The sequence below is a fragment of the Nannospalax galili genome, unplaced genomic scaffold (genome assembly GCF_000622305.1).
Source record: "Nannospalax galili isolate Female #2095 unplaced genomic scaffold, S.galili_v1.0 scaffold1261, whole genome shotgun sequence".
In the NCBI taxonomy this organism is placed as follows: domain Eukaryota; kingdom Metazoa; phylum Chordata; class Mammalia; order Rodentia; family Spalacidae; genus Nannospalax; species Nannospalax galili.
In genome coordinates, this window is record NW_008344648.1 from 22,587 (window position 1) to 48,414 (window position 25,828).

General features: G+C 52.2%; 1 pseudogene; it reads right to left on the reverse strand.

Moving 5' to 3' along the window:
- Positions 1–1,046: 1,046 nt before the first annotated feature.
- Positions 1,047–21,737, reverse strand: LOC103740329 (annotated as a pseudogene).
- Positions 21,738–25,828: the final 4,091 nt, after the last annotated feature.

Here is a 25,828-nt window from a genome sequence, read left to right on the forward strand (position 1 = left end):
GCATTTTTTACAATAGCCAACAGGTACAAGTAAAGCCATGTCTGTCTCCAGTGAATGATAAACACAATGGAGTGTTACACAAACAAGAGTATTTCTAAGCCTTAAAAAGGAAGTCCTGTCACATTACAGCATAGGTATGTGTTAACAACATTAAGTGAAATCAGCCAGTTACAAGAAGATGAATACTCTACGCCTCCATTTCCAACAAATTTCTAGAGGAAACAGACTCACAGAAGCAGAGGTAGAATGGTGGGGGCATTTCCACAGTCTGGGGGCAGAAGGACTAGGGAATTGTTTAGTGAACATTGCATTGGTTTTTATAAGCTATGAAACATTTGTAGGAGAGTTTCACAGCAATGGAACTGTATCTAACACTGCTGTAACTCTATGCTTAAAAATGATTGAGATTGCGTTTTTAAAATATTTTATTATTTTTATGTGTATGACTGTAGTGCCTGCATGTATGTGAGTGCACCCACATTGTGCAATGCCGCGGAGGTCAGAAGAGGGCTTCGGATTCCCCTGGAACTGGAGTTAAGGATGGTTTGTAGCCACCATGTGGGTGCTGGGAATCGAACCCAGGTCCTCTACAAGAGCAGTCAGTGCTCTTAATCACTGAGCCATCTCGCCAGCCCCAAGACTGCATTTTTTAAAAAGCGCTGAGATGACTCAGTGGGTAAAGCACTTGCTGTGCAAGCTTCACATGAGTTCAGATCCCCAGAACCCATATAAAGCCTGATGCAGTAGTGCATGTGTCTGTAGTCCCGGAATTCCTATGGGACGATGGGAGGCAGACACAAGAGAATTTGTAGAGGCCTGAGGGCCAGCTAGCATATGGCATGTGCAAGAGTGACTCCGTGTGCACTCACATACACCAAAAGTGAAGAATGAATGAATGAATGAATGAATCTATCAATGAGACAGGGCTGGAAAACTCATCTCCTCAACTCACAAATAAGAAAAGCAACTTGCCCCAGGGTCACAGCCCTGGCAGGATTCAAATCAGGACAGGCTTGGCAGATGGTAAAGTGTGCTCAAGTCAGGTTCACTGCCTCTGTGCCTCGAGGCCAGACTCAGGGCTGGCTCAAAAGCAGCCAAGGAGGGCTCAGATGATTTCTATGTGCCAAGCACATTTAGGCCCAAGTAGATTATCTAGAAAATTCATTTCAGAACAACCATGTGGCTGATGTCAGCTACCCTTCCCAGTCAGCCCCAAGAGCCAAAGCCTTGAGCTACTCAAGAGCCTGCAATAATAGCAAGTCAACTCTAATAGCGTGGGGCCTGGGAAACAGACGAGGTTCCAATCCCAGCTCTGTCTCAGTCTCTTGTTTCTGTTTCTTTTTTTCTTTTTTTCAGTGCTGGGGATCAAACCCTAGGCCTTGAGCAGGCTAAACAAGTACTCCACCACTGACCTACACGTCTAGCCTTCTGCATCAGTTGAAGTGGGAAAGAACCTAAGCATGTTGCAAGTGTTTAGCAAGAAACACAAAGTAGGTAGGTTAACGCTATGAGCTTCAGAGCCTTAGGACCTCTTTATGATTTTGTCTTTATTATTTATTTTTTTCCTGAGCTGGAGACCAAACTCAGGGCCTTACACTTGCTAGGCAAGCACCCTATCACTGAGCTAAAGCCCAGGACCTGTCTGTGATCTCTCTTGCCTCCAACAGTTTATCTGTAACATGGGGGAGAATGGCATGTTGTAAAGTTGCTAAGAGGTTGAAATTAATTGGTTCACTGAGAGGGCTTGGAGCCAGGCTTAGCACATAGTGCTCAGCCATCAGCTGCTGTTGCCGGTATGAGGCTGCATTGATGCCCTCGCCTGGGGTCTGATCATGGCCAAAGCTTTGCAGGGGCAGGCTGAATAAGTCTGGGATGGTGTAGGGTTCTCCATGGACGTCTGGAATGTCTTCTGTTCTCTCCTTGGTTCTGGGTGTGGCTGTACCCAGAGCACAGAAGTTGGGGACTGGAGTGAGCAAGTCCAGGGCTCAGGTTCTCATCCTCCTTTGTCCCCAGGTGATCCAGGTTGACACAGTAAGATAGGAGAGGATGCCACAGTCACCCCACGTGGCACGCACAAGTCCTTCTCTGACATCCTCCTTGGTCTTTTACGTTCCTCCATCCAGCAACCTGAACACATTACTGGTGTGTTTGTTACCGTCCATGTCCAGCACAGAGGAGACTCCAGTACTGGTTAAGTGAATGAGTGAATGTGACGGGGGTGGGGTCAGTGGTCACCCGTGGGAGCTGAGGAGGTAGCAAAAGATTCATGTCGTGATGGGACAGGGAGGGAATACGAGAACGAAGGAGAAGAGTCCTGGGAACAGACTACGGCCAGAGGTGAGAAGGCAGAGGACCTGCACAGAGCTCTGGCTGGCCCCCGGCTGATCTTTCTACCATCTGAGTCGTACCTGGGCCTCAGGCCAACAGAGAACTCCCTGTAGGCTACTGCCAACCTCTGACTGAACCCAGAAGCTGCTGTGCCCTCCTCCCAGAAAGGTACAAAACCCAAAGATGGGTCAGGAATCACAAAATACCCTCCTCGGTCCTACTTTGCACTAAGGACCCTGACCACCCACTTTCTTCCCTGTGTCTGCTGTCCCTTGCTAAGAACCCATTTAAGATAAGGGCTGGGTGGTTCAGAGCTCACTGCTCCCATCTGTTCTATGGGTAGGTATTACCAATCAATCTTGCACTGTCCTGCCATCCACAGGCAGCTTAGATACTTTGACTCCAGGCTTCTAATAGATAATAGGTCATCTCTGGGGCTAGTTGGGGGGGGGGGGGGGTGTCCAGAGGACAGAACTGAACTCAGGGAGGCAGCCTCATTCTAATCCCCCACAGCCATGTGGAAACTAAGGACGACTCCAGCAGTCTTCCCAACAGCAAGTAAGTGGCAGTGGCAGTGGGGGTGGCTTCAGGATTTGGGTTTAATCCCAAGCACGAGGGCGGGCAGGGAAAGGATTTGGTCTCATTCCTTCAGATGCCCAAGTCCTGGCCAAAGCCCCAGAGCACAGGAGCAAAAGCCACGACCACCTAGCTCCTACCAACAAAGCCTTCCTTTATTAAATAAGAGATAATGTTACATTCCACTCAGAGAAGGAAATAGGGACGTGGTGAAGGATGTGTCCAGGTTGGATCCCCTAAGCCCAGTTCCAAGTGGGCTGTGATGGTAAGACAGGGCCTAGGTCCTACATGGCCTGCCCATTCCATCCAGCTCCACATACAGGGCCTATACCATGTGAATGGCTGTGCACAGCTGTGTCCTGAGGTCCCTTTGGTAGGAAGAAGGCATCTCAGTCACCCAGGAGTTTTGGGAACAGGGCCCCTGCAGCTGGGACTGAGGTGGGGAGGGATGGCACAGGGAGGCCTTTATGCAGAGGAATGGAGGAGGGGTCTCGGACTCATCCTCAGAGAATTTTGAGGCAGTTCTCCACCTTGTTCAGACAGAAGACACCCTGGAGGCCCTACCACCGGGGTAGTCCAACTCGGAGGTCACCTGGAAACAGAGTGAGGGATGGCCACAAGGGAGTGCTGGTGGCCCAGGACTTGGAGGCTACACTGGGGAATAGCCTGGAGATTTAGCGACCCCCAAGACAGTCCTTTTCTGAAGACAGGCCAACATCAGGAGGTGGAGGGGTGCTGGCTGCTCAGGTCTCCTCCCCAGGGCTGAGCCACCTCTGAATATAGCTCCAAGCAACTTGGTCTTTGGTGCTTTCTTGAAATTGTCTTGATGGCCTCAGAGCCTGGTAGGCAAGACAGAGTCAGAGGCCAGGCTTCCCCTGACGTCTGTCCCAGGATGTTTGGTATTGGCTCAGTGGGTCTCTGTCCTTTTCAGCTTCTTGCTTGGGGCTGGCTCCAGGACTTTTTGTTGGTCCTGAGGTAGGTGTTTCCTCCAGCTCAGAGCCCACTTCAGACCTGGGGCCATGCCCTAGGCCTCCTGGGAGAAGAAGCAAGCTTGGCCAGTGACATCCCCTTCCATAGCCTCATGATTTCCCCAAACATCAGCTCCGTTGTGTGTGTGTGTTGGGGGGGAGCACAGTTCAGGACACTTCAGTGGACTTCTCCCCTGGCTTTGTACATCCCTTCAGTCTGACCAGACATGCATGTTCTCTCTATCGTATATTTTTTTCTACCATTGGACTGGGACTCGCACCTGACAGGTTGCAAATGCTTGCCAACTCTGACCCAGAGCAGTGAGCAGGGCCACAGTGTCAGTCCATGAGCGGGGAGAAGGAACCCATTAAGCAAGGGCTCGAGAGGCAGAGAGCTCATGTTCTGGTGGCCATGAGGCAGGAGAGAGTCACGGAGAATGTCAAACCAGTAGCAGGAATGTTGTCACGGCAGGCCCTGGAGCCCCAGAGAGATTTGTAGGCAGCAGAAAGAGTAGCAGGACCCAGGGACATGAGAGGCACCAAGCTTGCGGTCCCCGTGAGGCAGAACCCAGCAGCTTTTCCTGCGACTCTGCTCTCTATGGAACACAGAGCCAAGAAGGGTCAGGAACCCTTTATTAACTCACAACTTTCCTTTTCGATGGCCTAGTGGAGGGACTCCGGAATCCTGATAGACTCAGAACGCGCTTACTAGCCCCATTCTGCCCTGTGCCTCCCTCCCTTGGGCATGATCCCTGAACAGACCACCAGGGGGCGCTCACTGTCCTGCCGAACCAGGCCTTGCTGGAAGTAGGTGAAGAAATTGTGTACAGTGGTGATCTGCCAGGAGAATGCAGAGGGTGTCACCCACCAGACTCCCCACACTCACTCTGGGGTCCCCAAATATGGACCCAATACCTGAACAGGCAGAGCTGGGTAGTGCTCTCTGACTCTGCTAGAGCTGCGCTTTCAAGGTTTAATTAATAGTAGCAAGACTGGGCCTGGTGTTGGGAAGGTGAAGCAAGGCTGTGATGGGGGTTAGGGGGTTCTAATGCCAGGTGAGCAGCTGGCAGTGGAAACCATGGGAGTCTCCTGAGCACAGAGGGGCAGAATAGTGGAGTTTCTCCCTAGGGCCGTGCTGCTTGCCAGGCAAGGACCACACACTAAACCATGAGACCCTCCTCAGTTCCTGTCTCCTCCTCTACCCAGCTTTTCCCAGAAGAACCAGACACCTAGCTCAGGAATCGAAGGACGTGCTGGATGTAATCTTGCTAGGCACAGGGATGGCTGGCATGGACCCTTTTGCTGAGTGTGGGAAGGACTGGGAAGTGACAAGGGATTTGTGACCACAGAACTCTGGATACCTTGTGGGATACAGGGCAGGAGCTGTTGACACAAATTCAGTCAGAAGACCTCAGGATCTAGGTTGTGTGACCCTGGGGCACACATCTGCCCTGTTTTTAGAGGCCATGTGGCAGGAGCTGTGGGAAGTTTCCAGAAGTTGAGGGTGCCCCTGGTCTACAGGGACCACAGACCTGTATACACAGGAACTGAATTCTATACCAACACCTGCAGGAGCTTAGAAAAGGACCCTGAACTCAGAAAGGAACCCAGTCCAGGTAAGCCCAATTACACAGGCTAATGAGTCCCTGAGCAGAGGTTATCCACCCACTAATTGATGTCCAGGCCTCTGGCCCAGGAGAAAGGTGAGGTAATAGGAGTGTATTGGCTTGTGCTAGGGATATAGCTCAATGGGTAGTGTGCTTGCCTAGCATGCACAAAGTTCTAGGTTTATTACCCAGCACTACATAAGCCAGGCATGGTGGAGTATGCCTGTCATCCCAGCACTTGGGAGATGGAAGCAGAAGGATCAGAGGTTCAAGGTTATCCCTAGCTGTGGAGCAAGTTCACCTGGGTTAGGCCACTGTTTATAGTAATGGGTTACAAAGCAACAGAAAATCAAGACACTTGGCTAACTCTGGCCCTCGTCAGTCTCTGCACCTCTGCAGGCACTGAAGAATTATCCAGACTGTACTTCCAGGTCTAGGGCCCAGAGTTCCAGTCCCTGTGGTTCCAAAGGCACCAAATGACACTTAATAAGATCAACTTACTCTGGCCTGGGAGGATGGCGAAATGTAGTAGTGGCTCTCAGAGTCCCGGAGCCGGATGTGGTGGTGGCAGGTACAGGCCAGCCCACTCAGGACACACGTGCTGGGAAGAGCAGAGGAGGAGGGGGCTGAAGGGGCCTCACTCACCTGGTTCACGGAGGCAGGGAGCACACAGCAGCCAGAGGATGTGGAGAGTGAGGACAGCAAGCAGACATGAGGTCGGGCCTGGCCTCTCTTCCCACCCAGCTTCCAAAGATGCCCAGGGCTAGACCAAGATGGGAGGTGGGGCAGGAGTCTCCAAGGCAGGCCCTAAGTCCAGCTGGATCCATGCTGAGACTCCTTTCCTTACCCTACGCAAGCAAGAGAGCGTGGTTAACCTCATGCCAGGTTTACCAAAGCCCACCTTCTAAAACTGACCCAGTCATCTCTTCTCCCGAGTTCAAGGTGTCATTACCTCCTGCTTCCCCATATGAAGCTTGTTCACCCCTTGCCCACTAGACCCTCCCCCCAAGAACCCAATCCTGTGCCACCTCTCTTCTAGGTCCAGGCAACCTTATATCACATCTTCAGCTACCCATGTGCTAGGTCTGAGAGGTCCTGAAGAGCCCATCTATCATCTAGCCTCCCACTTCCAAATCTCACTCCTCCACTGGTCCCTGCCTCCATGACAAACTCTAGGATATCACCTACGGGCTCCCTCCCCTACACCTGTACTGGGTTACCATGTCTCCAGCCTACCTCATGCTTTTTACCTGAATTCCCTCAGCTTCTTCCAACTACTCTACTTCCCCTAAGCCTTCCTTCTCCATTACAGCCAGGAGATGTTCCAAAGAGCTATATCTAACCTATTTCTTTCCTGTAGCTTCCCTATTGCCCAGGAAATGGTTATACAGACTCCCAAGTTAAGTCCTCCTAGCTGCAGGACTTATCAGGGCATTTGTCACCTCCTTTACTGTGAAGCTGAATGGACCAGAGTGCCCTCTATATAGGAAGCATCTGCAATGATCCCAAAACACTAGCCTAATGAGCTGGTGCCCAAACTGGCACAGGCTCTTTATACTCTGGCCTCAAACCCTCCCCTAAAGACTCAGCCCCAACTCCCTGCCCCATTGCTATGGCCTTGAGCCAAAAATGTTTCCATTCACACCCCAGTTTCTCAAACCTTCACTCATTCTGTTCCTTCTGCCTGTAAGCCCTTCTCTACTTGTCTGACTTGTCCTTTACAGCCTGGCTCAAATCTTCCCTCTGCATGGCAAGGCTTCCTCATGGGGCCAGCCCCACCAGGCCAGCTCTGGAATGCCAGAGGGAAAAACTTCCTGCCTATTCCTCAGTCCACCCTGGCTGTTTAGTCCTGCTCTGGCCCCTGCTCTGGCCTGCTGAGCAGCAGGCAGGATGAGATGCCAGAGCCCTTGGTGATTTATCAGCAGGAGGTAGGGCCAGCCACTGGTAATCACTGATGTGTCAATCAGGGCCTGTACCTCTGTGGGATAGACGAGGAAGAGAGAACATGGGTGATGTTAGTCAGGAAGAGCCAATCCCGGCCAGCAGCAGGAATTTCTGCCAAAGATGCCTACGGGTCCTTCAGACAATAGTAGTTATCCCTCCCATGAGTTGGCTCTCATGCAGGGTCTCACGTAGCCCAGGCTTGCCCTGAACTTGTTATGTAGCCAAGAATGACCTTGAACTTCTGATCCTCCTGTCTCCACCTCCCAAAGTGATCCCACACTTGGTTTTATGTGGTACTGAGGGTCAAATCCACAGACTCATGCAGACTAAACAATCACTTTGCTACCTCAGCTATACCTCGGTCTCCTGTCCATCTCTTGGGAGATCACTGTGTCTTCAGACTAGGTCATGCACTCTGGGGGCCTGGTCAGCTTGACTACCACAGCCCCTGCCCACCCTGAGGCTCCACACCTAGATTTAGGCGGCCTGAGACTCACTAGGTGCTGCCCAGGGCTCCATGATAGACCTTCCCAAGTGGGCAGGAAGGGGCAACAGGGCACTAAGCTTACTTGGTGTTGCTGCATTCAATGGTGGGCACTTTCACAGTGGGCAGAGTCTGTGAAGCCACAGGCTCAATGGTGAGTATGTTGTCCTCCACAGCAGCCCGCACCAGAGATGAGAGCTGTGATAGATCAGGGTGGAGTGCAGAGGGGCTGGGTGACAGCTGAGGGGCTGATGGGCTGGGTCTTTAGCCGGCCACCCTCAGCCTTCAGCCCACCACACCTCCTGCACTGTGAAGTCCAGGCAGGGGCCCACGTCTTCCTGGTACACCCTTTCCAAGAAGGGGCTGTTCTTGTCCAGGGTGGGGGATGCCCTCTAAGCCTAGAACTCTGCAAACAGGCTTGTATCCACCTGGAGGGGAGGGGGGCAGTCAGGACCAGAGCCAGCATGACAGGGGTGGCATAGCTGATAGAAAGGAGGGCAGGGAGATGCAAGAGGGCCCACCGGGTTGTCAGGCCTGTCCCCAGCAGTCATGCAGGTAAGCAGAGTCCAGGGGAAGAAGAGTTCCTGTCTGTCTTCTGCACCAAAGAATTTAGAATAACACAATTCATGACTGGGGGTATTTTAAGTCTCTTGGTGCTGCAAAATAACAGACTTGGATCCAGAGTCTTGGCCTGAATACCCCTACTGACTCCTTTTAGAAGAAACACTAAGAACAAGCCCACAGGAGCCTGTGGGTCCCCATAGGCCCCCACAGAACCCTGCATAGCTAGGATGCACACACAGGCACATGCACGCAGGAGAGAACACACTACCAGCCACCCTGCTGCCCACTCAGAGAAGGCAACACGGGCCCGCCCTGGGATGCATGCACAGTGAGTGAAGCCCAGAGGGGAACAAAATGGGTGGTCCCTATGGGAGCCATTACCTGTCGGGAAAAGGAGAGAAAGGTAGCGGAGTTGGGGGTTGTGGGCGGCTCCCCAGATGGGAGCTGCCGGGCCAGCACATAGGTGAGGTGGATGGCCTTGCTGGGGATCACACAGAGGAGAAAGGAGAGTAGAGGGGGCAGCCTGGGCTGGGCCAGGGAATGGGTGGACAGACAGTCAGACAGATAGATACATAGAGACAGACAAGAGGAAGGAGGAGATGTCAGTGTCTAGTGGGAAGCTCATTACTCATAAGGGGGCCAAGGCGCTTTGCTTGCCTATGCCTCCTCCCTGGAGGCTCAAGAGACAGACAGATGATAGTTCAGAGTCAGGGTGGGCTTGTACAAGAATCCCAGGAAGCCAGATCCCACCCCATGAGCCCCAGTATTCACCTGATACAGCCCTGAGCTGGCTCTTCACATTGGTGTCAACACAGTTCCTCCACCAGGGAGGCTCCATGCGCCATGTGAGGAAATGGAAATGCTAACAGTTGTCAAGGACCTGTGCCCAACCTGGACCAAACCCCATGTGTCCTGCTGAGGCAGGGAAAGGACACCTTTCTAAGGCCATACATGTCTTAACCAGTCACAGATGCTGAAGATTCTCAAGTACATGTCACAGGGTGGTCTTAGACCTCAAGACCATGGTCACAAAAGGCCCAGAGATCTCCTCTCCAGAGGCCCAGTCTGTCCTTTTAAAGTCAGGGGAGTGTGTCTCCAAAAAGGCCTCCTGAGGGAACCCCAGGTTCAGAGACCACCACCTTCCTGCTTGGAGTCAAAAAAGCCTTGCCCAGCCTTCACAGTTCAAAAGTACCCTAAGGTCCAGAGAGGGGAGAGACAGGCTGCAGGTCCCCCAGAAGGGGTTAGGTTGGCCCTCCCTGGCCTCTGATCTGACTAGCTGAACATAGTCACCCCTCCCCAACCTAAGCCCACCACAGCCTGCACCTCACCTCCTTGCCTTCTTTGTCCAGGGTAGGGATACGCCCTGTGGCAGGGTACACGATGGGGCAGCAGGTGCTGCTGGTGCACTTATGGTGAGAATGACCAGTGTCTGCAAGGCTGTCACCTCCGCTTGCAGCATGTCAATCTGGCCCATATAGGATGACCATCAACCCCAACTAGAGGTTAAATGCCACCTTGGCTACCACAGCCTGTCAGTCGAGCTCTAAGACAAATGTTCCCAGTAGCAACCCTCCCATCACCCTTGGAAGAGATTCAAGGTAAAGACTAGAGCATTCGTTTTATAGCTAAGGTAACAGGCTTAGAGAGGAGACATGACCTGCCTCAGGTCACATCGTGAGACTGTTCAGACCATTTTACAGATGGTCCAAACATTTTACTGGTGAGCGAATACTCTGAGAGAGAAAGCTGCTTAGCAGAACTCTCAACCACACCCACATTTCTGCTTTGGAAAGGGTGTTAGGACGAGAAACTGTAATAACCACTGGGTCCTCCTGGGCCCCAGAAGGCCCTAGAAAAGTATCTGTGGTGCAGCAGAAACACTAGGGGAGTCAGGAGCACTGAGCTAGTGAATTTCAGGCCCCTCCCTTCCTGCCCTGTGCCTCAGTTTTCCTCAGTTCAAGCTGCCCCGGGAGTCTGTGAAGGTCCTGCTGGGTGGCCTTGAACACTGAGCCCAGTACTCCCAGCAAAGGTGTGATGGGAGCCTTGGGCTGGCCTAGGCAGACAGGGATGGGCCTCACCTTGCCCCAAGCCTCCTTCAGCTGCTTTTCTGATGCTGCCTGCTTCATGTTGGTTTCCCAGTCCATCTTGTGAGCTTCCTAGAGGACAGCCTCTGTATGAGTGGCTACAAGCTGCTGGACAACCTGGGCTGTGCATTCCCAGGCTACCTGGTGTACCTCAAACAGGCTAGCTGTGAGCTCCTTCAGCTCATGTTCCAGCTGTTCACGCACCTTGCAAAGCCGCTCACACTCCTCATCCTTCAGCCTTAGCTCCTGGGTACAAAGGAGGCTGTCAGCTCAGCAGCAGGCCCCAGCCCACCTGCCCAGGCTGCATCCCCCAGCCACTGGTGTGAGGCTTTGAGTGACCAGCTTTCTTTCATGTGGTATCTGATACTTTGTAAGACATCTTCCTTTAACCCAGGCACAAGGTTAAAACCCTAGCCTGCTGGGCTGGAGAGATGGCTCAGTGGTTAAGAGCACTGCCTGCTCTGGCAGATGACCCAGGTTCAGTTCCCAGCACCCACGTGGCAGCTCACAACCATCCATAACTCCAGGTCTGGGGATATGATGCCCTCTTATGGCCTCCATGGGCACCAGGTATACTTGTGGTATACTGTGCTGGATAGCTTTAGCGTCAACTTGACACACCTGGGTTGAGGGAGCCTCAACTGGGGAATTGCCTCTATTGGACTGGCCTGTGGCCATGTCTGAGGGACATCTTCTTGATGAGTGATGTGGGAGGGCCCAGCCCACTGTGGGTGGTGCCACCCCTGGGCAGGTGGGCCTGTGTTGCATAAGAAAGCAGGCTGAGCAGGGGCCAGGGGAGCAAGCCAGTAAGCAGCGTTCCTCCATGGCCTGTGCTCCAGCTCCTGCCTCCAGGTTCCTGCCCTGAGTTCCTACCTTGGGCTCCCTGATGAACTGCGACCTGGGAGATGTAAGCTAAATAAACCCTTTCCTCCCCCAAGTTGGTACTGGTCAGAGTATTTTGCCACAGCAATGAAGAAACAGACTAAGACATATACATATATACATACAGGCAAAACATCCATCCATAAATAAAATAAATAAACCTAAGACAATCAGAGACTGGGGATGGATTTCGATAGTTGATTGCTCACCTAGCACACCAAAGCCCTGGGTTCAGCCAGCCCCTTCCTTTGAGTTCCCAGGAATCCAGCATGAACCTTGGCAAGAACGTGAGCCTCTCCTTTCCATATGCATCTGGAACATCTGGTCTCTCCCAGGCTGGCTGCTCGTCCCCAGCCCCCTCCACCCTGATCCAAGGCACCCACCTTCTGGGCTTTGTACAGTTCCTCCTTCAGGAACTCTGAGCCCTTCTCTTGGATCTCCATGGAGGAGCTGCGCAACCATGCCCACAGAGGCCTCCACCAGGCCTGCAGGGGATTCTCTGTGGCCTTTGCAGGGGTCCACATTCTTCCAGGGAACCGGAACTGAGACAGCTGAGAGGCCCACGGGGAGGCCTTCGTCTGGTTGAGATGGGCTGCGAGGCAAACAAAGGCATCAGCAGATACAGGGTGGGGTCTTAAATCTGCAGAGCTGAGCTCAGGGATCAACTTTGGGCCATACACCTGCCACTCAGACCTAAGTGTGTCCATCTGTAAAATAGGGCCAGTATAAGCTGTACCTAGGACTGTCACAAGGGCAGAATAGTTAAGCAAGAACTCTCTTAGGGGCCCAAGGCAGGATTCATGCACTTTTGTCAACCACCATCCACGGCCTAGGGCACAGGGCTGTGCTTGGTACATAATAGATGATCGGGTCAAAGGGGATGGAATCCTTGCCGGTAGAAGTGGCAGTTGAGTGGCAGCTGACTTCATCAACACTCCCACTCCTCAGTCCCAGGACCCTCCACTCCCTGAAGCTGAAGACTCTGGAGGGACTAGGGCCCCTGCCCTTAATCCTCCCCACTTCTCCAAGCTGCGCTACCCACTTGGCAGCAGACCCTGGAGAGGGAAGAGAGGAAGGCCCGGCCAGTGGCTGGCCTTTTGTGCCAAGACAGCACCTCTGGGTTTGCTTGCTCAGCAAAAACCAGGGCTCCTGAGCCAGCAGCTTCAGAGCAGCAGTGGCTTGGGGGGGGGGGGTGGGGGGCTGGGCTACCTGATAACAGCAGGGAAGTCGGGGGAGGGGCTCAGAGAGGCCTGCACTGGAGGAACACAAGGCCAAAAGGACATGGGGCTTGGAATAGCTGAGAGGAAATGATGGGTACCGGCTCCCCTTCCTGTGACCAGGATCCTGGGAGGGTCACCAAAAAACCTCTTGAGCCTCAAGTTTCCCTCTAGGGAACACAAAGAGATTGAGCACTCAAGAGATCCCAGCAGGGAGTCCACTGCCCATCTAAGTGATTCTGCCCTGCTGCCCACCCCAGCCCAGCCTTTCCTCTGTTCTGGAATGGGCCCAGCATGTGGCCTTGAGGATCCTGGAGCTAGGCACTTGCTTGGCATACACCGGGCCTCAATGAATAAGTTGAGGACAGAACGTCACCATTCCACCAGTGGGTGTGGCAGACAGATCTTTCCTAATATCCTTGTTTGGGTGTATGGGGGGGGTTCTTTCTTCACAGGGTCCCTAAGGCCTGAGCATACCCTCCCCACCCCCTACAGTGCTATGGCAGCTGTAGGGGGTGAGGACTGTGCCCAGGGACTCATGGCTTTCTGTGTGTTCGTGTGGGTATGTGCACATGTGTGCACATGCATATGGAGGCCAGAGGTCGACCTTGGGGCTCATTCCTCTGGAGTTATCCACCTTGTTTTCTGAGACCAGCTCTCTTACTGGGATCTGGGGTTTGCTGATTTGACTACAATGGCTGGTCAAAGGAGCCCCCAGGAATTCTTCTGTTTCTGCTTCCTCAGTCCTGGGATTATAAAAGTGTACCACCAGGGCTGGAGAGATGGCTCAGTGGTTAAGAACACTGGCTGTTCTTGCAGAAGACCCAGCTTTGAATCCCAGCATCCACATGGTGGCTAAAAACTGTCTATAACTCCAGTTCCAGGGGATCCAACACCATCTTCTGTCTTCTGCGGGCACTGTACAACACAGGTGCACTTATGTACATGCAGACAACACATGCATACACATAAAAATTTTTTAAAGAAATTGTACCACCTTGCCTAGCTTCTTTATGTAGATCAAACTCAGGTCCTTATGCTTGTAAGCACTTTACCAGTTGCCTGCTCCCCAGTCCCACATCGTGTGTGTGTGTGTGTGTGTGTGTGTGTGTGTGTGTGTGTGTAAGATTTTTTAATTTAAAAAGAAATTTCAGCTGGGCATGATAGCACATGCCTTTAATCCCAGCACTCAGGAGGCAGAGGCAAACAGATCTCTGTGAGTTCAAGGCCACCCTGGTCTACATAGTGAGTTCCAGGCCAGCTGGGGCTACTGGGAGACCCTGTCTCAAAAAAGACCAAAAAGAAAAAAAAAATTGTTTTATGTGAATGAGTGTTCCTGTACATATGTAAGTGCACCTGTGTTGTGCAGTGGTCACAGAGGGCCAGAAAAAGGCCATTAGATAACCACTGAGCCATCTCTCCAGCCTAACATTTTTTGTGCATGAGTGTTTTGCCTGCATGTAAGTGCACCACATGCGTGCACTACCCATAGAGGCCAGAAGAGGACATTGGATCCCCTGGAACTGGAGTTACAGACAGTTGTGAGCCACCATGTGGGTGCTGAGGACCAAACTCAGGTCCTCTGCAAGAGCAACCATCTCTTAATCTCTGAGCCACCTCTCCATCCCCTTAAAGATTTATTTTTATTTGCTTTTAGATCCCTCTAAAGATTTATTTTTACTTTTATTCATATGCATGTGTGTCTGTGTGAGTGTATACCACATGTGTGCTGGTATCTGCACAGGTTAGAAAAGGGTATTAGATCTCCCAGAGCTGAAGCAACAGGTGGTTGTTAGCTGCCTACCATGGGTGCTGGGAGCCAAACTTGGGTACTTTGGAAGAGCAGCAAGTACTCTTAACCACTGAGCAATCTTGCCAGCCCCATGCTCTGTTTTCACTATGCTTTCCACAGCACTTGTAGTCTTATTCCCATCCTACAGATAAGGAATGCAAGATCGGGGGGGGGGGGGGCAGGGGAACTTTCCTGGGGGCCCCCTTGGAGGTAGTGTAGAGACAGACAGCCAGGTCTTCGGCCTGGGCCCCAACTTCTGCCTGACTGGCCCTAGTGTGGGATGAGACTGTTGGAAATAGCACATTTGCCTCATGATCAGGGGCTGCTGGGCCCAGGGGGGTTCAGGAGGCTCCTCGTGAGCTATAGCAGGGAACCTGACCCAATTTCAGCCCAAACTGACTTCTTAGACTCTGCTCAGGCCCAGAAACCACCCTGGCTGGAGTGATGGCCTGGGTGGGGGCTGAGGAGGAGCCCATGGTTAAGATCTGCCCTGAGGTACACGTGGGTGGGAATGAGCCCCTGGAAATGTCTGAAGTCCTTGAAAGCCTCTTCCTCTGCAGAATGGGGTAGAAACCAGCAGGGGGCACTATGAGAATCGAATAGGAGCAGTACCAGGTGACTAATGTTCAACCCACACTGGGCAGAGATGCCCACAATGCCTGGCCCGACTCTGGGTCCCACATTTGAACCCATAGGCCCCTGAACCCCGAAGGAGTGGAAAGATACCTCCTGGAAATCTGGGGCCCAGCCCCATCTTCTCAAGGTAGGAAATGATGGCCACAGTCACTCTGACTTGGTCAGGCAGGACATCCCACCCAAGGGACTGTCCACTTCAATAGAATGAGTAAAAACTTCAGGCCAAGGATGAGGGGTGACCCATGGGGCAGATCCCAGGTTGCTGGAGCCAGGCCCCAGTGTCTCTCCTGATGTGAGGACCACCCTGCCATTGCCCACACCTACTGCCTTAGAGAACAATACATGGGCCCTCCCCCAGAGACTGAGCTTTATCCAGCAGTGTGGCTGGGTCTCATGGTGGAGACTGGGGGCCAGACGGAAGAGTTCCCACCATTCTGCCTGCAGGCTGTGACTTCAGCCCTCTTCTACAAGGATGGGACCCTCTCTAGCAGTCAGAGGACAATCTAGTAGTAACACCCTCCCCTCCCCACTGGTGGAAAAGCCCAAGGCCCAGATAATAAAGGTAGGAAACAAGGGAACAGCAGGTTCCCTGAAGTCAACAACGCCCCATGGCCTGGGCCCAGGTGGCAGGGGTAGAAGGGGAAGAAGGGCACAGCCGGTGGAGGAGGGAAGTCCAGTCTTAGACCCTCCTCTCTTCCTGCTTCCCTGCTGTAAGGCAGGCTCTGGTTACTCAGAAAGTTCAGAGGAAAGAGGGATTCTAGGTCCAGCTGAGCCAGGATCTCTGATCTTCCACACACTAGACTTTTCCACCAGAGACCAGCCCCCCAAACCTGTGTGTGAACTCCTCAGGTCTCCAGTAGACCAGGACCTCTCATCCCTGCACCTCCTCAGTCCACACCATTCAGGAATAGAGCTCTGTGGGCGGGATATGATGTATAAAGAGAACAAGTCTGCTGAGGAGTGGGAAATAGTAAGATTCAGAGGCAGATAGGGTGGCCAGCACCCCCCATTCTGAAGCTGGTTCAGGAGCCTAGAGCCATCACATACAGGAAGTGTCCTCCTGGGTCACTTCCCCAGGAAACACACAATGCAGAAGCTACAGTCCTCAGTCCACCAGACCCACCCTGTGGGGACAGCAGGGACGTTGTCTCTACCCATTCATCACTTCTAAAGTAAGACTCTTAAGACTCTCTGGTCTGTCAGTTACTCGGATACTTAAAACCCTTCCTGGATTAGGAGTGGCTCGCCAGAGGCTGGATAAGATCCCTCACAGTCCTCTGAGCTTCCACTCTTCCCCAGCTTGGAAGACCTGCCTGATGTGAGGTCTTTGTAAAGCAAGTACCAGGCATGTCCCTGTGCTGTACCTCCTGCAGTTAAGGACCTCATCTCTCTTCCAGGCCATAATGGTTCATTAAATAAGCAGTGGAGAGGTCCCTGAGCACAGCTCTGAAAAAGCAGAGGCTGGGAGGGCATGCTGGGAGCACACATGCTACACCCAAGGATGCTACAGAAATCTTGCTTGGAACTCTCAGGGGCAGTGCATGCACAGGGGCTGGGTTCAGACTCATTGGGAACTAAGGCTGACAGCTGTATGACATCCAGGCATCGATGAGGCCACAGGAAAGGTTTTGTAGGCTGGATCTCTGAGTAGCCTACAAGCCCGGCAAAGTTTAGCCTAAGACTTCAGCCCCAAACCAATAAGAGCATAGGGTATCCAGGTTCCTGGTCAGGTTCATACCAGCCCGTATCTTGATAGCACTATAGTGAGATGCACTCACCAGACTAATTTTAATGTTAAGGCACCCAAGAACCAGAGAGGGTTGGTGACCTGGCTTGGAATATACAGCAAGGTGGTGGCAAGATGGGAACTGAGCCCCAGTATGCAGGCACAGCATGCCATGTGACTTGCCCCCTTAGAGGGAATGAATGGTGGTTTCAGAGAAGTGAGGCAGGATGCAGATGGAGTTTGAGGAAGTTGGAGACAGTACCCAAGTGAGGGTGGGGGTGGTAGAGTGATGCCTAGGGCTGCTGTGCTGGCCAGGCAGGTCTGAACTGGCAGGGGACATACAGACAAAACATTGCCGGGGGTCCATGGGCAGGGGCAGAGCAGGATCTGGGTAGGAGGGCAGGCAAAATATGCAGTGTAGTAACTGATTAACTAAACTAATTTAAAACCAGGGGAAAGGCGAATGAGCACAGTGCTACCCAAGCCATGCTGGGAATGAGGAACTGGGAGGGGGTCTTCAGGGAAGCGAAAGGGGGTGACTGAGGCTCTTGGGAAGTGAGTGGCTGAAAAGAACAGGCAGGACAGTGGCAGCTGTTGGAAGATACTAGGGACTCTGCCAGATACCAAGCCTGGGCTGCAGGGTGGCAGAGGGGGACCCTTGGAATGGGAGGCACATCTTGTCTTGATGATGGTAGGGCCTGGAGTTTGGTCAGAATCCAATAAGCCAAGTCAAGGTGACTAACAACCGTCTGTAACTCCAGTTCCAGGGTATCCGACATCCTCTTCTGACCTCTGTGGGCATTGTACGACACACGTGCATTTACATATGTGCAGGCAATACACTCATACACATAAAATAAAAAAATAAAATATGTTTGAAAAGAAACCAATTGAGTTGTTGGTAGGGTGGTCCATGAGACTCCCAAGATTACACAGGCTATTGCCACAGCCCTTGATTGCCTCCCAGAACATGAAGGTAAGACCCTACTGATGAAGACAGGACATACTTTAGACACAAGATTTGGAGCAATGGAATTGGAACTAACCTGGAAGCCGCCTCCCCTGAAGGCTAGCTCTTACAGCTTTGGAGAGCACCACACACGCTGCTAAGGGAGAACGTCAATTGATGGTCCAACCCGAGCTCCAAGGCATGATAACCACATCAATGACAGCACAGCAAATGATATTGGTGCAGTAGTGGCACTTTTATCTTGGAGGTAATCAACAGGTACCTAATTGGACTTAAAGCCCACTCAGTGGGAGGAAACTCATATATGGTACTGTAAACACGTAACTGGATAAGTCATAGATACTAGAGAAAACCCCAAGGCTGCCACATCTCTAGACAAATGTAATTTCTTACTAGGTATAAAATATGGATTGTTAAACTTACAGCAAGTATCCCAGTCACTATCCAGCAAAGAAAGTTCTTTTTTAACAGACAGAGATTATTACAGAGTTCTACAACTGGTCACACACAGATATTGTCTGTGAACTGCCCAAGCCTAAGTGGCACATCTACAATGCAACCTCTACACCTAAGGCTCACAGAACACAGAACAAGGGATGAAGAGAACACTAATGCATCTTTCAGTTCTCATCAATGAAGCTCCCTCATGCAACAAAGGCCCAAGAATACAAAAGGTCACAAATGCTCAAAATGTAGAGAATAAGAGTCTACAGAGTATGGATCCTTGGACAGGATTCCTATATTAAAATTCACCCTTGGGAGCTGGAGACTTGGCTCAGTGGTTAAGACCACTGGCTGCTCTTGCAGAGGACCTGGGTCCAATTCCCAGCACCCACATGGTGGCTAACAACCATCCATAACTCCAGTTCCAGGGGATCCAATGCCCTCTTCTGACCTCTGTGGTCATTGTACAACACGGGTGCACCTACCTATGTGCAGGCAATATACTCACACAAATAAAATAAAAACAAATTAAAAATTAAAAATAAAATAGAATTTACTCACCCAAGACCCAGGGACCACTGTGGAAGAGGGGATGGAAAGATTGTAAGAGCCAAGGAGGATGTTCATGACCATATGGAAATAAGAGTCCTACAGGCTCCTGGGACTCTTCTCATACAAACCTATAGCGATGGTGTCAGCATACACAAGACCCAAGCAAACTCAAGCAGACAAAAACCCAGTTCAGAACTGTGGAAATGAACAGCAGGCCCCAACCTTAGTCAAAGAATTATTGGCAGCTGATTACCACTGGCTGAGGAAGAGCTGATCTTCTTAGGGAGGGACTCTAGATAGGCTGACTGCCTATTGTGCCAGCTTCCACGTCAGCCCTAAATAATTCCATAGGCTCAAGGTGGTTTCCAGATGCCATCACCAGCCTCACCCCTCCCCATCTATTTCATTTTGAGTCCTTCCCTCCTCATTTCCCAAGGCCTACTGAGTACATAGCCAGCACAGAGGCTGGGAGAGCCTAGGACATGTAACATGTAGGTTGTTCTAAGGGTCTGATCCTGAACACAAATGTTCTGGGTAGGAACAGCAGGCAACTACCGTCACCTGTTGAGGGGAGGGCAAATAGGTAGATCTTGGAGGCTGCATGAGTCCTTCCCAACAGGGAGTCCTATCTGCCCCATCCTGGAGTCCTTAGTCTCCTAGGACTTAGGTCTCATAGGCTGGATCCGCAGCAGCATATAATCCAGGTGTGGCACATGCCTGTAATCCCAGCACTTAGGAGATGGAGGTGGGAGATCAGACACTCAAGCTCATCCTTAGCTACATAGAGAGTTCAAGGACAGCCTAGGTGACATAACACCCTGTCAGAAAGAAAGAAAAAAAAAGAAAGAAAGAAAGAAAGAAAGAGAGAGAGAAAGAGAGAGAGAGAGAGAAAGAAAGAAAGAAAGAAAGAAAGGAGAAAGGAAAGTCAGACTAGAGCTGCCATTCTATTCAGAATTCAAGGCCCATGTGCTGAGGTCCTAAGGAAGATCTTTCCTGGTTCCTACAGAGTCCAGTCACTTCTGCCCATTCCCAGAAGAGCAGCCTAAAACTTGGACCTTGCTATTAACAGAACCCAAGAGAGACAGTTCAGTTCATCTTATAGCAAAGGCCAAGCCCCAGAGACCCTGGATTAGCTGGGACCCCTGATTCTTCCTAGGCTAAAATCCACAGCTCCTAGGATATACCTCCTAGAGCTGACATGAGCTCCTGGGGCATCACTTAGAGTAACCTGACAATGTGTGCCCTTGAGCATAGTCCTCAACTGCTGCAGGGAGTGGGTGAGCTCTAGGCCCTTAGTTCCCCAGTGTGTGCTTAAGTTCAGACTCTGATCCCTAAATCTCTGGATCCGTGTCCAAAAAAAGGATCCAGAGGCTAGGAAGATGGCTCAGTGAGTAAGAGTGCTTGCTGCAGAAGCATGAGGACCTGAGTTCAGATCCCCTACACCTACACCTACACCAAGTCTGGTGTGGCCATGCAGCACCTGTAGCCTCAATGCTGGTGGAGGTGGTAGTGGGGGTTGAAACAGAAGGATCACCAAACATTTTGGCCATCAGCTTTCCCTAAAAGCAGAGCTCCAGGTTTAGTGAGAGACCCTGTCTCAAGGGAATATGGCACAGAGGGATAGAAGACATCGAACCTCCTCCTCTGGCTACCATGTGTACACACACACAATGCAGTGTTCCTGGAATCCCCAGCCCAGAGAAGGAGAGCTGCACCCTTAAGGTCAGGCAGTAACTGCCTCCATCCACTCAGCACAAAGGATCACAGCTTCCTTCAGACCAAACTGCTCCTCACACACACAGCCCCAGACAGGATTATCAAGTACATTTATTCCCAAACAGCCAAAAAGGATTGCCCCAACCTCTCTAGGCATCAGGAACCCATCCCTACCACTTTCTCTCTGAGCCTAGCTAGCCTCTTTCCTTGGGGACAAAATTCCAACAAATACAGGCTGGCTTCTGCTCCCTGTAAATCCTCAAGCCTCCCCACCTCCCACAGGATCTGGCCTTTGGCACTCTGACTGGGGCTGAAAACCCTATTTCTCAGCATCTCACCTTAGTAAATAATCCCACCTGCTCCCCTCCCCAGGGGCTTCCCTCCCTCTCCAGCTGTTGGGGCAGAGCCCTATCCTGGGACAGCCTTTGTAGGAACACCACCCAGGACTGAATCTTTGCAGCCAGGGGAGGAGAAGGTGTTTGCCCAACCCCAAGAAAGGACGGCAATCTCTGTGAACACAGGACAGGATCTCCTATTAGACTGGGCAAGAACAGGAACAATCCTGAAGAACCAATGGACGGGGTGGTGGGAAAGGGCTCACCCAGGCCTCAAGGTCTGTGCTGTCCTCCTCTAGCACAGCACCACCCACTCCACACCTCAGAACCAAGATTAAGGTTCCAACCACATGGCCAGAGACCTTAAAGACACCCAGCTCTTCTCCAACTGCGCTTCCCGAGTTCATTCGGTGGGGGGTGTCCTCCTCCTTTAAATGCATGCCCCAGATTTACTTTGGTATTACCACCCGCTTCCCCCACTTCTCCTTTGCGCTCCAGCTGAGCTAGGAGGAGTTGGCGCCGGACCTTTCCCACTCCCAACCCTAGGAGCAACGCGGATCTCTCCAGCCAGTGTCCTTCCAGCTCTCAGGCTGCAGCTTGGCCTCCAGCTCCAGTGCACCCCTGGGGACTGCAGACAGGGCTGGAAGTGCAGGGCATCTCCCAATGGGGTGCAGACAACAGCGGGAACCCGGTGTTCTCCCACCCCAGGAGTCGGAGCGGCCCAGATTCAGTGCTGAGCCATCAGCGCATGCAGACCTACCTGCTCCACATCCCGGCGCCTCGGGGCACCCCAGTGTCCACTCCCCGCACTGCTGCAGTCGCGTTTACCTGCCAACTCTGCCTGGACCTAGGGCTGTCCTGATGCCTGTCAATCCGCTCTACCCCCAGTCTGTCCTTCCGCCGGCTGGGGTGCACGGCTTCGCCCTGCCCCGCCCCGCCCCTGCCCTGGGCGGGTCACGTGGCCAAGGGGCGGCCCAAGGCCACGTGCCCGGTCCGAACCCTCTGCTGGCCCTGAGCCCTTGTCCGGCTTGCTGCAGTGTGGACAATTAGCTGAGGAGCAGAGGGAGGAATGGTCCCCATCATCCAGCAGTCAGAGCTGCCCTTCAAGCTCGTCCAGTCACCCTCCCCCATCCTCTGTGGGCCACCCTTGTTTGAGGACAAGCTACAGCCTGATAGCAGATTGTCACTCAAAAGCCTGTAGACACTCTTCTACCCCCTCAGCTGGTATCCCAACATCTGTCTATCCCTGTGTGACATTGGAGCCGGTGGGAAGGAGTTTAGGCAGACTCCCAACAAGTCTCATTCTTGGAGCCTTTATCCTGAGAGAATTGTCTATCCAAGTCTCCTCATGCATATCTTCCAGGGTCTTCCTTGTGCCTCTGAACACAGCGTCCTCATCCCTGCCTTTCCAGCCATGCTACCCTCTGGAAAATACCCCATCCCCCTCACAAGCACCTGTCTGTCCAAGGTACTTAAAACTCTGTAAAACCTTCCCCTGAATTCCTGGCTGCTAGTCACAAGTCCCTCAGTCCCTCTGACCCTGTCCACTGACCTCAGATTCAGCCTGAGTAGGATCCAATTGGGAGGGAGCCTGTATTAGTCAGGGTTCTCCAAAGAAACAGAACCAGCAAGATGAATATATATGTATATATTTATCAGCTTAGCTCACAGGATAGAGTCCGAGTAGTCCAACAATGGCTGCACCACACTGGAGAGGCTGAGAATCCCTAGTTGCTCAGTCCATGAGGGTGGATGTCTCAGTAGTCCCAATCTGGCGCTGAAAGTCTGACAAATTCCAAAAGATCAGCTAGTCTTCAGTCTACAGCAGCAAGACAAACTCCCCAGCGAGAGAGAAGGCAAGCAGCAAGAAGCCTGGCGTTCTCCTCTGCCTTGGCCTTTTATACCGGCTGCCATCAGAAGGTAACACCCACGTTTAGGGTGTGTCTTCCAGCTTCAGATGATAATCAAGATCTCTCTCATTTCAGTTAATCCCAGATCCAGTCAAATTGACACCCAGGATTAGCCATCACAGAGCCCACAGCATAGCCAAACCCTCTTTCAGGCCTAGGGACCAGCTCCTTCTGCTGGGTCTACAGCACCTTGGGGCTTTCCGGGATGCATCTTACTCATCCACACATTCATTCATTCAGGTGGCCCTTCTGAGCAGTCTAAAAACCATGCAAGGGCTGGAGCCCCGTAGCTGTGACTGCAGAGGTGTGCCACCATGTTTGGCTTATGGAGAACGGGTGGCCTTGTTCCTGGCTCATGGACAAAGAATAATAAGAATTTGGTGAATGAAGGCCAGGCTGGAATCCATGCCTTTTCCTGTGGCGGACACAGTGTCCAGTGAAGAATCTGGACAGCCTTCCACAGCACCCTTTCCTTAGCCAGAACCCCTCATCCCAGGCCTCTTGTGCCCTTCACTCTCTGTAGGATAGTAATTTCCAGATTGTGGCTTCCAGAGGGCATGAATGAACCCCTTCTTGGAGCTGTGTTCCTCCACCCACCCCAGGCCACTCAGGGTGTGGTCCAAAGCAGATGTCAACATGTTTGTTGATTTGAACCCTTCAGCAACTAAGCCTTGAGCAAATGCTGTTTTCCTGCTCCTTGTGCAGGTCAGTCTCTGGGGGAAGGGGCAAAAGATGACACAAAATGAGCCCAGGACAGGCTCCTGGCTTTCTAAGTCTTTGAAAGTCCAAGCAAAGATAAACCACGGCAGCGGATTAGCAGAAGATAAAGGCAAGTGATATCAGCTCAGATCTACAGCACCCCACCGGGCCCAGCCATCCAGTGGACAGCATTATCTATGCAGCTGTGCGCTGTGAAGCCCGCTTGTCCTAATGCAAGCCAGATACTGGCCTCGGGTTTCCTGGCTATGAACTTTCCATGGCCTGCTCCCACCCCTTCCTGTTTTTGCTCTTCGCTGATCCCCTGCTAAATTCTCCAGTGCCCCCACCTTCCTCTGAAGGGCAACTGGGGCCTCACTTGGAATCCATTAACAGAAAACTGGATGTGTGGAAAGGGGGACCATCTCCCACCACCCTGACCTGATCTGGCGTGGAAGGGGACAAAAAGCATGGGGGATGGCCCCTCAGTGGAGAAACTGAGTCAGAAGTGAAGGGGACAAAGAAACATGCTACTTTCTGCAAATTTAGACACGGCTTGGAAAGGATGAGATCTGTGAGGACCTTGTGATTTAGGATAATCAGAGCCAGAAAAGGGCTCACTCTCTCCTCTTGCAAATGGGGAAACTGAGGCTCCAATACTCATCCAAGGTCACTGATGAGTGGGCCTCGAGAGGCAGCTGGGAATGGGCCAGTCGGCAGTTAAAAGTTGTTGCCCAGAGTCTGTGTGGGGCTTGCTGTCTCAGAGTCACCCTTGCCCGCCCTCCCCCTGCTGTCTGAGGCTGAGCATGGAGGCCGCCCGGGTCCCAAGGGGAGGCTCCCAAGGCTTGTGCTCTAGAGCTAAGTAGCTTCGCACACCTGGCCCACCTGGCCCGTTAGGCTTTGAGGTAGTTAGAGCCTCCTCTGGCAAGGGCTGGTGTTCCACAGGGTGGCCTTGGGCACAAACAAGCCTGTGAAGGGGATATCTTCTTTTGTCATCCCTGTCCTGGGTGTCTCTCTGGGTAGCCCTGGCTTGACCCCCGCTCCCACCCCAGAGCAGGGTCTCCCACATTTTCATGATAACAATGGTCCAAGGGCTCCTGAAGGCAGCCTCTGGCTGCCCCTCCATCTGCGAGCTGTGCATTTTTGGACAACTGGATGGAATGTTCTGCACCCAGAATTCTCCCTGGGTCCTTGAGTTCAGATTTCACCAGGGAGAGAGGGGAGGATGCTGGCTTCAGTGAGAGGGAAGAGACTGAGGAGTTTAAACTTGGGCCAGGACACCCCACTCCCTGTGCCCCCAGGCTTAACTGAGACCACTGCCTGCAGACCCAGCTCCACAGGAGTTTGGAGTCCAGCCAGGATCCTATGGAAAGGCTGGATGGAGGGTGGAGATAGCTGTGTGGTGTCAGGGAATTGGTCAGGCCAGTGTGGTGAGGTCAGGCCCCGGGGACAGCCTGGGCTCAGGCAGGGCTTGGGGAAGGGACAGCACATGGAGGATTCTAAGACTGCTAAAATCCTGCTAACATAGATCTTTCCACCCCACCCCCCATCCCCTTCTATTTTATAGATAGGACAGCTGGGGTCCCCAGAGGCAGGCATATTTGCCCCTGTGGATGCAGCATGCTGGGTGTAGATCTGGAACTGGCTCCCGAGGCTAAGTGTGCCCTTCTTGCTATCCAGGAAGTCCCCACCTTTACCCTCAGCCCCGGAGACACACAGTCATCATCATCTTTGCTCTTCCTCAAAAGAAACAGGCAAAGTAACCTCCCGTATGCGGTGCTCTGTGTTCACAAAGACACATACAGACTCGGAATACCAGGACCACTAAGAATGCGGCATCAGCAGCTTCATGGACCAGGAGCCAGGCCCTGAGAGACAGGACTCCTGATTCATGTCTTGTTCTGAGGTCCAGGCTCTTCCAGCTTCCCCAGGAGCCCTAGGAACTCACAAGAAAACCCTTTTCCCTGGCTTTGAAAACAAGTTCTAGACTCAACTATAGGGATGCTAATTTGAGACTCAGTTTACCTACCTTAATCTGTTTGGTAGGGTTGTCTCTTTCACTTGACTTGCCATTGTACTGGGGTTGCTGATGGTAAGGGGCATGGGGTGCTGATAGACCCCTTTGGAGGCTTAATCTCCCAGTGAAGAAATTACTAAAACTGAGATGGAAGGGAAGGAAGGTTCTAGACTCAACTATAGGGATGCTAATTTGAGACTCAGTTTACCTACCTTAATCTGTTTGGTAGGGTTGTCTCTTTCACTTGACTTGCCATTGTACTGGGGTTGCTGATGGTAAGGGGCATGGGGTGCTGATAGACCCCTTTGGAGGCTTAATCTCCCAGTGAAGAAATTACTAAAACTGAGATGGAAGGGAAGGAAGGAGGGAGGGAGAAAGGG